The 10386-nt window shown below is 39.1% G+C and overlaps 1 long non-coding RNA gene across 1 annotated transcript in view; it reads right to left on the bottom strand.

Moving 5' to 3' along the window:
- Positions 1–6208, bottom strand: part of LOC129348884 (uncharacterized) — a 10309-nt gene extending 4101 nt beyond the window's left edge. The window contains exons 1-2 of the long non-coding RNA XR_008601622.1: positions 4930–6208; positions 2690–2990 (exon numbers count right to left, since the gene is read on the bottom strand). This is a non-coding gene — a long non-coding RNA (uncharacterized LOC129348884). The remainder of the gene's footprint in view (positions 1–2689; positions 2991–4929) is intronic.
- Between the last annotated feature and the right edge of the window lie 4178 nt (positions 6209–10386).

Below are 10386 nucleotides of genomic sequence, written 5' to 3' on the forward strand. Positions count from 1 at the left end.
CTGAAAGTTAAATCTATCAGAGAACTACTGTGGGACTTAGAAAATTTCAGCCCTCAGACTGTGTGAAAGCTCAGGTCCTGAGGACTCGGGAGGTGTGGAGGCTTTGGAAAGTCTTGGAACTGAGGGTTCCACCCTCCAGCACAAAGGCTGAAGTCCAACCTCCTGAGAAAAACGGCGAGACAAGACTCGAGTTTAAAAAAAAATTCGAAAACGACAAAAAATAGATGATAAATGCGCAAAAAAAAGAAGAATTAGTATCTGAGCGAGTAGCTCAGGGGAAAAGGAGACAGACTTGTGACTGGAAGGTCGCAGGTTCAAGACCCGCCACCGGCCTTTTTCATTCTTTGTCTTTGTCAGTATTTTGAGAAAATTTAAGAAGTGTCTGGTCTTGAACCAGCGACCTGCAGCTCCATAGGCAAATCCTTAACTCACTGAGCTACAGATCAGATAAAAAGAAATAAATTCGTCGTCCCTTTGACATCGTAGTTTCTGAAGTCACCACATGGGTGGAGCCAAGGCGGAGTCTGGGTGGAGTCAGGGCGGAGAGTAGGCGGGGAGGTGGGTGGTGGCCTCCCCCCTCTACTCCCCCACCTCCCCCTACCGCCCACCACACCTTCCCCCGCCCGACGAGTTCTTCGAGTCGCCACGAGTTCTTCGAGTCTCGACAGGTTTTCCCCAGTTTCTGGAGTTTCCACCAGGTCGGAGGCAGAACCAGAAGTTGTCATGAAGAGGTGTTGAAGTCGGCCAGGATGGTGTGACGTTTTACAGCGACTAGAAGGAAGACGACTAGAAGAGCAGGTCTTTAACCACCATCCATAAAATCCATGGAGTCGGCTCCAGAGAAATGAAGGGAGGTCAACTTTTATCAACGTCCATCCAGATGTTCAACTTGATATCTTTACTTTTTAGCACCACAAACCTTTAGTATCACACTTTATTATCATTTATTAGGACTTTAATGGAATCCACCAGCAGATTTAGTTTTTGTTGACAAACTTTATTCTTGTCGTCATGGGACTGCAGTATTTAAAACTGTTAGTCCAGAGGTTTAAATTTCTTACTTTGCCATATTTTAAATATGCCAAAAAAATATAAAAATAAAGCGTCTTGAGACAATTTGACCTGTAATTGGCATTATATGAATAAAATTGAATTAAAATTGTATGTATCTTATAATGTTGGAGTAATTAAGCCATATATGTTGGAAAACACATTTTCTTTGTCCATTAATCTGTTCTGATTGTTTTCTCCAGTAATTCATTTCTTGTTTTGGTTTCTAAAATGTCAAACCCAAATATATTCAGTTTACCGTCATAAAAACCAAAAAGATTTACATTCATGATGCAGGAATCAAACAGTTTTTCACTTTTTAATCTTAGTTTAGTCAGAAAGATAGTTGATAATGTGTGAATCATTGCAGCTTGTGAGCCGTAAAAGGTTTTAATCTTTGGGGCCGAGTGTCAAAAAACATTTAGAAACCAACATCAACAAAACACTCAACAAAGATTTGAACATCATTAAAGGCATTCCAACTTTTGCATGACAATGTCTAATTAAAGGACATTTATTTCCAACGTAAATGTGTGATATTCATCCTCTGGAGCTTTCTCTTCACATCGTCTTCCACCTGGACTGGTTTGGTCGGGAGCATGTGCAACAAACATTTGAAAAACTGCACTTTACCATCAATGAATGACACTAAAGTTTAATCTCTACATAAATGAGACTGAGTCTGGATGTGCTGCTCTTTCATTAACTCCTAAGTTTAGGGAAAGTTCAAACAAAAGAGGACAGTTCAGATCAGACTTGAGAATGAGCTGATTTTGAACAAACATCTCAGACTTTCTGAGCTTCAGCACCTCTAGCAAGATATTTTAACAACAAGCAAATCAAGAGATCCAGAAGCTGGAGAGAGTTAGCTTTAGCTGAGCCAAAGAACATGTGGGACGCTAACCTAGCAAACATTTCAGACTTTTCTCTGTGAATTCTGAGAAATAATTTCCTATTTAATGACAGAGCTACACATCTTAACTCAGTCTCATTAAAACAGACTCTAATTCAGTGTCATCCATCCATATTAAAGTGAAGTTACCCAAAATGTTTGTTGCATGAGCTCCAACAAAACCTGTCCAGGTAGAAGGACACTTTAACAAACAGGAAGTGGAAGATTCCAAGCAGATTTATAGAAGGGGGAACCGGACTGTACTAACTGTGGTCGAGCATAAAGGGGTGTTTTGTGGGTTTATAAGGCTGATAATGATTATTAGTGAGACATTTGGAGCAGATAATCATTTGCAATAAATGAAAGTATTAAAAATCTTGGAGTTAAACTTACAAGAACACAAACTTTAACAGAAAACTTTGTTGATACGTTTTTATTTTGTTTACAGATGTTAAGTTAAAGGAGTTTTATTCGTGACGTATAACCAATCAAATCACTCCAGAAGACAGAGCGACCACAGGCAGATAAAGGTTCAGAGCCAAAGTAGCGCCATTTTTAAATTTATTTATAACTGTAAATCAGTAAAAAATAAAATACTGATAATCAGTAAATCAGTCAGCCCACAATTACTACAATTCTACAATGTATGTCTCTTTCCTTTGACTTGTTATTTGTACAATATACGATGTATATGATGGTGTTTTTTCATACCAAAGGCTATACTATGATGTTTTCTAAGAGACATACCATGCTACTCTGTTCTGGCCCTGGACCGCTGCACTCCTCCTCTGTTGTTTTCTGGATTGTACTCAGCTTCATGCCTTCGTCCACCCGGCCTCCGTTGACTCATCCCGCCTGCCGTCTCTGGAGCTGAAGCTGGATTGGAACAGACCAAAGTACAGTCCAATCATGATACCAGCTGCCTCTCAAAAGGCTCCTTCATCTGGCAGGTGGTGGCACTTCTTCTGAGGGGAAGCTGAGCTGGTCCAGCAGAACTTTGGAGATGTGTTCCAGTGGTTGGTGGATGTGTGGGGAGATAGAGAGGGACCTTTGAATTGTTCAGAAAGGAAAACAGGGAACCCATTGGTAGTTTTAGTTTAGGGTGCTACTGCAGTGTGTTTTTGGCTTTTTAAGAGGTGAACAGGAAGAGTTTTTGTTTCGTATTGATTATCTTTTACTTTGTTCCTGGTTGGAATGCCCATCAATGTCAACGTGAAGTTCATTTTTAGTTCTGTTTAGTTATTTTTATTTTACTAACACCCATTTGCTTTTAACCCCCTCACATGTTGTGTTGTTGTAAACTTCCTCTTTCAAATAAATACTCGTCTAACCCTCTGGAAACCAGCGTTTGGACTGTTTTTGTGTTGCTCCTCACCTACTTCAGACAGGTGGGACATAAAAACCTTTTGTGGACTAAAGGCAATACTATGAAGTTTTTAGAGCGACATGCTATACTATGACGTTTTTAGAGCGACATGCTATACTATGACGTTTTTAGAGCGACATGCTATACTATGATGTTTTTTGGACCAAAGGCTATACTATGACGTTTTTTGGATGACATACTATACTCTGACATTTTTAGAGTGACATGCTATACTATGACGTTTTTTGAGCCACATGCTATACTATGGCGTTTTTAGAGCGACATGCTATACTATGATGTTTTTTGGGTGACATGCTGTTCTACGACGTTTCTTGAGCGACATGCTATACTATGACGTTTTTTGGGTGACATGCTATGCTGTGACGTTTTGTTGGACGACATGCAATACTATGACGGTTTAAGAGTGACATGCTATACTATGACATTTTTAGAGTGACATGCTATACTATGGCTTTTTAAGAGCGACATGCTATACTATGACGTTTTTAGAGCGACATGCTATAGAACAACGTTTTTTGGGCGACATGCTATACAATGACGTTTTTTGAGTGACATGCTATACAATGACGTTTTTAAAGCGACATGCTATACAATGACGTTTTTTGAGCGACATGCTATACTATGACGTTTTTTGGACCAAAGGCTATACTATGACATTTTTAGAGTGACATGCTATAGAATGACGTTTTTTGGGCAACATGCTATACAATGATGTTTTTTGAGCCACATGCTATACAATGACGTTTTTAAAGCGACATGCTATACAATGACGTTTTTTGAGCGACATGCTATACTATGACGTTTTTTGGACCAAAGGCTATACAATGACATTTTTAGAGCGACATGCTATACTATGACGTTTTTTGAGCGACAGCTGTACAATGACATTTTTTGAGCGACATGATATACAATGACGTTTTTAAAGCGACAGCTATACAATGACGTTTTTAGAGCGACATGCTATACTATGACGTTTGTTGGACCAAAGGCTGTACTATGACAATTTTAGAGCGACATGCTATCCTATGACGTTTTTAGAGCGACATGCTATACTATGACGTTTGTTGGTTGACACTCTATACTGTGGCTTTTTAAATTGACATATTACTATGACTTTTTTTTGTTTTAGTTTTTTTTGTTGTTTTTTAGCAACATATTGTAAGAATTTGAACAGTTTTAAAAATTACTATACTTTTACTTGTGCAATGAAATATTATTCTATGGCATTTTTTAGACGACATATTATACTCTGATGTTTTCTTGAATAACACTATTTTGACAATATACTGCACTATGACATTTTTTGAACCACATATCATACATGACAATTTTAGGCAACATCCTATCATTTTGCACATTTGAACCACATAATAATCTGTTGGGGTTTTTTTTGCCAACCTGCTATACTATGAACTACAGGCCACACTATGTTATTCTTGAAAAGTATACTATACTTTGACATTTTCTGAACTACATCCTATACTATGGCATTATACACAGAGTGCTTTGGTTACATGTTGATTTATAATCTAGATTTTTTTCTGTTTTGTTTTTTGACGGGATTACCACAGACCTGACCGTGAACACCGTTGACACCCACCTGAGGGAGACGCTGCCTAAGATCTCAAGGCTGCTTGGTCGTGGTCTTTCTGGTCCTGCTCCAGAACGCCTTCATCAACTACGTCTTCTTTTGAAGAGGCCCTCAGATGCTGCAATCTCTGACCTTAAGGAGGAACTGCTACTTTCACTCTGTAACGAGACGGCGGTTATTTTAAAGACCCAGCTCCTGGCGGCTTTGAGTGAAAGTTTAACACCCATCAAAACGGAACTACAGACAGTTAAATCTGAGCTGTCGGTCAGTATTTCAAACATCAAGTCCGACCCGGCTGCCCTAAAGCACGCTGTGGGTGAAACGGAAACTTCACTCTCCACATCACCGACGACATCGTCACACTCCAAAGCAGAGCACCTGTCTGCTGAACTTTTAAAAGTGGACTATAAATGTGAAGAATGTGAGCAGCAGCAGACTGTGAGCAGCGGAACAGATGTGATCAGAAAGAAGTCATTTTCTTTTTTCTTTTCTTTCTGGTTGACTTGATGCTGTCAGATGCAGATGTTGGAGCTGATTCTGATCTTTCAGGATAAAAAAGCTGCTTTTCCTTCACAGACTTTTCAGGAAATTATTCTCTCAGGTTTTCTCTGCTATTTATATTTTTATTATCTGTGATTATTTCATTATTTCTTTATTGTAAAAATAAAGTTTGAGGCATAAAGACTCATTTAGTTATTTTAATCCTGAAATCTTTGATGTAGCAGAACTAAACTTCCATTTTCCTTCTTGTACTTCTGATACTAGAACTAAACGTATCTTCAACACGGATCATCTGCTTTTAATGAATCAGCAGCAACATCACAACAACAAATGAGACAATTTTCAACAAATTAATGAAACTGATGTCATTTAAAACTATCAGAGTCTGTTTTAGTGTCAAATTAAAGCTGATTACTGACAACTAGAACATTAACGTTACTGTTTTAATCACATTTAAGTTTCCTGAACGTTACATTAATGTCAACCAGCCACAGTTTTATGAACTTAATGAACCACATTACAGGAACACAACACACTTCAGCTGTTTACATGAAACTCAATACATTAGCTTGATGCTACGTTAGCTTTAATCAGCCTATGACTGAGCAGCTAGCTCGGTTAGCATCGCTAACATTAAAGCTAATATTTACTATGCTAACTTTCTTCTCTGGTCAACAAACACTGAAATAAACTCCACCAACATCTGGAGTGCATGGCACACATTATATCTGACACTAAAGCTGCATATAAAGTGCATTAAAAGCATCACCGATACGAAAATAAACATTTACTTACCGAACTATCAGAGTCCTTTCAGTGTCTGCTGGTAGAATCAGCCGAAGGTAGAAAACTGGTTAAAACAAGCCAACGGGCAGGAAAACTGTCTGTGGAAAATGTTCTGCTGCTGCACTGATAAATAAACCAACAGTTATCATATCAGAATTAATCCAAACGAGGAGAGCAGAGTCTCTGCTGCCTCCTCCATAGGACCTGTCAATCATTCCAGACCGGACTGTCAATCAAGTAGTCCCGCCCCCTGGTTTCGCAAAACTTTAACGCTCTATAAAAATTATCAATATTGATTTATTTTAAGATCGGCCACCTGATCTCTCACTTTGACCATGAAAACTAACGAAAAAAAATGTATATACAGTCTATGCACATGTTTGGCTCCACACTTGCTGATGACAACTTCCGGTCTCAGAAAATGAAAAAACTGACCTTTTTTCGTTTCTGTCTCTTACTGATTTTACTTTCTTTTTATCCTAAATATAAAACGAAAATCAAAGCATTTTTTTAAAAAATCGTATATCCCTTTTTTATCATGAAAAGGAAAAACACCTTGTATTTCAATTTTAATTTTTGTATTTTAAAACGAATCAAATAACCACTCGTTTTTTGTTTTTCAATACCCGTTTAAGAACGGAAAATCCAATTACCAGATCCGTACACGGACCTGAAATGAGCTCAAATTCGTGTCAGCTGAGCGAATCACTCAGGATTATCTGCACCGGAAGCAGCCTGCTTTAAGCATATTTGCACTGATGCATATTGAAAGATAAAAACTGGCTTTTCCATGCAATCATTTCATCTTTAATTATGTGTTTTATTAATGGAACTTTTCATATGGAAATGTGATTATATTACCACTACATACATATTGTGGGTTTATTTAAAGCCGCCCCTCTTTTAATATGTCACTTTTCCCTCATAAAAAAGAGGGGGACAAAGTGGCTATTTGAATATCTTTGATGTTCCTTTCAGTGTGTCTTCCTGATTCACAATCAGCTCTCCGCCTGTCTGTCGGTTTTCTGCGGGAGAGATAGCACTCTCTTCATTACGCGCTTCATTAATTTAAATGCTAATTGATTCTGTAAGGGCTTTTCAGACCGAGGGCCAAGTCCTGTCTTCCCGCATTGATTGTGTGTGTGTCTGTGTGTGTGTCTGTGTGTGTGTGCGTGCACCTGCTGGATGCTGGAGTGACACATCCTGACAGAAAAGCCTCTCCTGACTGTCTGTCTGCCTCAAGTGTGGCACTGATATGGTTTGAGTGCTGGATCCAAGTAGTACAAAAAAAAAAAAAAAAAGGACAAAAACACACAGCAGCCAGGCTCAGGCGAGAGTTTTAAGGCCTCACAGGTGAAAGTAAAAGAAAACGTGAATAAAAGCAGTTGGCATCTTGCACGTGGCGGCTGGATGGATAAAATAAGAGGATGCAGGGGCAGTTAAATGATCCGTGCTCCGTTGCTAGGAGACACCGAGGCTGGATGGTAGAGATAAACGCTGGGATCTACCCCTGGCAGTGAGCAGAAGGTGGGAAAGAGTTGATGGGGGGGGAGGCAGAGGCAGGGAGGGTGGAGATAGGAGGGGAGGGGGTGAGTCACGTGACAAAGACAGGCATCCTCGTTCACAGCAGATAAGCTCCTGTTTTCTGCCCCCGTCGCCCCCTTTGTTACCCCTCCTGTAGTCTGTTCTGTTATTCACTGAAGGAAAGTTGTAATTTTATCTTTTCAGTTGCTTAGAGATCCCCTCAGACAAAGTAGTAACCTGTGACTGAGTTTCTCCAGAAAAACAGGGAAAAAAACACTTTAGCTTGAGTGCCCCTACTTGCTAGTGTAATAAACATTTGATAAATGCTGTATAACACATATATGACACTGTAAGTTGTAGTTGTAGCTCCTCCTGTTGGTGTATAAACACGTCAATAAAAAAGAGTTGTCATAATACTGAATATTTAAAATAACAGTAGTCTTCATATTGGTCTTATGGATATAAACTGAAGGCTTTAAGAGTTCAGATCAGTTTTTTGTTTGTTGCAGACTGAAACCCAGCTGTATTAAAACCGGTTTCTGATGTCTTTCACATCTAATATTCAGAGTTTGGGCCCAAACATGTCACCCTCCAGTGTGGAACTCTGCACAGCGAAGCTCCAAAATCCTAATAAAGAAACAGTTAAAGCACACATTAGGATGCTATGTTGCTTTTCTTTTTTGTTACAGAGTACTGTGCTGTACAGATTTCAAAGCCTTCTGTGACAGACAAAATACAATCTAATAGTGGACCTTTAGTGGTTTAAATATGCTCTCAAAACATTCATTCCTCTTTCATGGCATTTCCAAGAATATAGTCATGTATTAAATCCTTTTTGAAAAAGTTAAAAACTGGGCTGTTCCTGACATTTTAAACCTGGAATTTAAAATGTTAGGAACAGCCCAGTATCTCTCTCTCTCTCTCTCTCTCTCTCTCTCTCTCTATATATATATATATATATATATATATATATATATATAGAGAGAGAGAGAGAGAGATACACACACATATATGAGCTGTATCTAGAGTCTGTAGTATTTACACATCTAAAAGTTACCAATAGAACCTGAAATAAGACTTTATACTCTCATGAAAGAGTCTGAAAATGAGTTTTAATCGAAAGCATCAAGGCACTGCTTCAGGATGGACCTTTGAAGAGGGACAAAATATGACAGTATAGCAATGAGTCCATGCTACCTTATTTGACAGAAATCGCTGCATTTTACTGCAATTTATGGCTATTTTGTAAACAAAAATATCTTTGAATCTTTAGTAAATTAATCCCATTTTTTTGAATGGTTAAAAAAATATTACATACACTGTTATGTCTGAACTGCTACAGTGAATACACTTATAACTCGGACTATGACGTCACATTAACTTTTTATTCTGCAGCAGCAGAACAGGCTCAGCTTGCATAGCCAACTAACAACAACCGAGACAGAAGATTACCCACAACCCCTTTCGGGTTTCTCCTACGGAGGCCACACAGGATCAAAATACATAACATACACTACCGCTCATAGGTGAGCCTCAAAGGTTTGAGGTCAACCAGACAATTTCATGTTTTCCAAGAAAACTCAACATGATTAACTAACACAATGTAGCATTAGAACACAGGAGTGATGGTTGCTGGAAATGTTCCTCTTTACCCCTATGTAGATATTCCATTAAAAATCAGCTGTTTCCAGCTAGAATAGTCATTTACCACATTAACAATGTCTAGACTGTATTTCTGATTCATTTAATCTTTTATCTTCATGAGAAAAAAAACTGCTTTTCTTTCAAAACTATGGACATTTCTAAGTGACCCCAAACTTTTGAATGGTATTGTATATTGTTTTATTGTAAATTGTTATCATTTAAACAGTGGCTAAGTCCTCTTTGGAGGTTGCCAAAAATTCCTCTATGCAGGAAAAACCCTGGTACTTATTTTGTTTTTTGTGATGTTGTGCACCCAGTGGTTAGTTATAAATTGTGGCATTTCAAAAATTAATAAAATGCCCCAAATTAGTCACAATCGATGGTCAGATTTCATCCTCAAGCACTTTGAGTGGTAAAGTGTGAAGTCCACTTGTGCTGAATAAACCCCAGACGATTTAAAGCCCTGAATCACAGTGAGTAATACTCTGAAATGACTCTAACACAGCCATTTTAAAGCTGGTAATCAGGCCTGTGAGCTCCTCCTCTCACTCACACCACCAGAAAAGCCGCCTCCCTGTCAAACCTGTTAAACCTAGAGCAGTGCCGTTTCCTGTGTCACTTGAACACACCCTTAGCAGAAACTAAGAGTCTAAATCTGCAAGTGAAACTTTGCCTTTCATTCGAACTGTCTCGTGGTTGCAGGCGAAGAGGGAAACCATGGCTGCCACGGTGTAAGCACAGGAAAGAGCTTCATCTCACACCGTCATCCCTCATCAATCCGGGCAGCCTGACACAAAAAGACGACAAGGAGGGGAGAAGCACTTCCTCAAATGTGAGGGAAGTGGCGAGCTCTAAGTGCACGTTGTGATTAGTTGTGAATGGGAAGCAGCGGTGTGATTGGTGGAGAGAGCCGGGGGTCAGGCGTTCTGCCAGCAGCTCATACAAAGCTGCTGATTGCTATTCATCCACTGATTACAGTAATTTAGATCTGCAGCAGGCCAAAGGGGCCTA

Source organism: Amphiprion ocellaris, chromosome 5, assembly GCF_022539595.1.
Source record: "Amphiprion ocellaris isolate individual 3 ecotype Okinawa chromosome 5, ASM2253959v1, whole genome shotgun sequence".
Taxonomy (NCBI): Eukaryota; Metazoa; Chordata; class Actinopteri; family Pomacentridae; genus Amphiprion; species Amphiprion ocellaris.